Source organism: Saimiri boliviensis, chromosome 7 (genome assembly GCF_048565385.1).
Source record: "Saimiri boliviensis isolate mSaiBol1 chromosome 7, mSaiBol1.pri, whole genome shotgun sequence".
NCBI classification, from domain to species: domain Eukaryota; kingdom Metazoa; phylum Chordata; class Mammalia; order Primates; family Cebidae; genus Saimiri; species Saimiri boliviensis.
The window spans coordinates 41,416,044-41,418,668 of NC_133455.1; the positions used below are offsets into that span (position 1 = coordinate 41,416,044).

Genomic DNA, 2,625 nt, shown 5'->3' on the forward strand with positions numbered 1-2,625 from the left:
ACCCCATAATTAGGAATTAGTAATTCCTAATAATTGGTCACAATAATTATTGTAGCACAATATATATTGATGCAAAAATTGCAAAATTTTAGAACATCCCAACCCTAATTCCTAATAATTGGGTACAACATCCAGTTATTAGAAAGAGAACAAAATAGTAATTTTTACATAAATATATATTGTGCTGAATACTCAGGGAGCTTTCTCAATATAAAGATTCAAGTTTTCCTCTGTCTCTGGAATATTGAGTTATTGACTTGTTTGTCTTCTCTCATGGCACCAATTCTACACAACATTTATTACAATGCCTTTATAAAATCTATTAGGTAGTGTTATTTCTCCAGTTTTGTTATTTTTCAAATTTTTCTTGAAAATTCAGGTCATTTGTATTTTCTATGAATTTTATAATCAGCCTTTCAATTTTTTTTAAAGCCTTCTGGAATTTTTCTTTTTTTTTTGGATACAGTCTTGCTTTGTTGCAATCTGGGCTCATTGCAACCTCCACTTCCCAGGTTCAAATGATTCTCCTGCCTCAGCCTCCCAAGTAGCTGGGATTACAGGCACGTGCCTCCACTTGCAGCTAATTTTTGTATTTTTAGTAGAGATGGGGTTTTGGCATGTTGGCCAGACTGGTCACGAACTCCTGACCTCAGGTTATCTGCCCACCTCGGCCTCTCAAAGTGATGGGAATACAGGTGTGAGCTGCAGTGGTTGGCCACCCCTCATCTTTTTTAACTTTCTGTGAATCACTACCGTCCCTTCTGTAAAACTTCTTTTCCCCATTTAATTCCATGGGCAATATTTTCCTGGTTTTGCCCCCAACTCCTTTACACCAGCGATAAAAGCTAGCATAGTATTTCCTAAAATGTGCTCCAGAGAACACTACATCCTCAGGTTATTAATTGGCTATATATATATATATATATATATATATATAAACAATTATAAAAATATAATAAGAAAGACAAAGACATTCAAATAAGTTTGGGCAACATAAACTCAAGTTTCTTTACTGTGAAGTCATTAATATACTAATGTGCCTTATGTATTATTTGGCAGGGTTTATGATATATGGCTTTTACCAAATGTACTTGTTTTCCAAATCTTTTCCATGGGGATTTTTGCAGAAACATTCAGAAATCCTTTCAAAAACACCAAGATGGTGATATAATAACAAGTAATAGGGCATTAAAAATTGCAATGCCGCTGTGCTGCCCAGAGCAGCGAATAATACAGTCAGGATGGCTAAAGGTGACCCCAAGAAACCAAAGGACATGATGTCTGCTTCTTTGTGCAGACGTGCTGAGAAGAACATAAGAAGAAAAACCCAGATGTCCCTGTCAATTTTGCAGAATTTTCCAGGAAATGCTCTGAGAGGTGGAAGACAATGTCTGGGAAAGAGAAATCTAAATTTGATGAAATGGCAAAGGCGAATAAAGTGTGCTATGATCGGGAAATGAAGGATTATGAACCAGCTAAGGGGGGCAAGAAAAAGAAGGATCCTAATGACCCCCAAAAGCCACCGTCGGATTCTTCCTGTTCTGTTCAGAATTCTACCCCAAGATCAGATCCACAGACCCTGACATCTCTATTGGAGACATGGCAAAAAAAGCTGGGTGAGATGTGGAACAATCTAAATGACAGCGAAAAGCAGCCTTCCATCACTAAGGCAGCAAAGCTGAAGGGGAAGTATGAGAAGGATGTTGCTGACTCTAAGTTGAAAGGAAAGTTTGATGGTGCAAAGGGTCCTGCTAAAGTTGCCCAGAAAAAGGTGGAAGAGGAAGATGAAAAGGATGAGGAGGAAGAAGGGGAGGAGAAGGATGAATAAAGCAACTGTTCATCTGTCTCCTTGTAAATACTTAAGAGTAGGGGAGCGCCGTAATTGGCACGTCTTATTTGAGAAGTGCCTGTTTCCCTCATTAGGTTTGATAACAAAATTTGATCACGATCATTTTGTAGTCTCTCAAAGTGCTCTAGAGATTGTCAGTGGCTTATATGAAGTGGCCATGGGTGTCTGGAGCACCCTGAAACTGTATCAAAGTTGTACATATTTCCAAACATTTTTAAAATGAAAAGGCACTCTCGAGTTCTCAAAAAAAAAAAAAAATTACCATGTCTAGCAGGGGGAATCAGAGTAATTCTGTTATCTTCCCATTCCTCAATTTCCTCATCTATTTTATTATTTTATCATGTTTCCATTCTTTTTGTAAAATTAGATTACATTTTGTTATTCAATATAATATTAATTTATAATTTATCATCTTTACTGAACTACATATCTTTATAACAGTTACAGTAGTCCTGAAATTTCAGCATCATATTACTTCATATGACAGATACTTTCTTCTGAGCAGCTAATGGGATTACTTTTCGTTAATGATGTGTATTAAAAATAATTTTAGGGGAGGGAACAGGAGTGAAAATGGTGTTAAGAAAGCAAAATCACCTTAGACGAAAGCATACGTCTGAATTACAAAACCGTTCCAACCTTCCATTGTGTGGTCAGAGGGAAAAACTGGACCTCAAACTACCAATGACGGGTTACAGCTGGCCGGTTCAAGACGACTAGAAGTGCTCTGCATTAAGGACACAGACAGAACATTGTGGGTAGACTTGGAGCTGGAG

At 37.3% G+C, this 2,625-nt stretch overlaps 1 pseudogene; it reads left to right on the forward strand.

Annotated features, from left to right (window-relative positions):
- Positions 1–1,241: 1,241 nt before the first annotated feature.
- LOC141584989 (high mobility group protein B3 pseudogene) lies at positions 1,242–1,828 on the forward strand (annotated as a pseudogene).
- Positions 1,829–2,625: the final 797 nt, after the last annotated feature.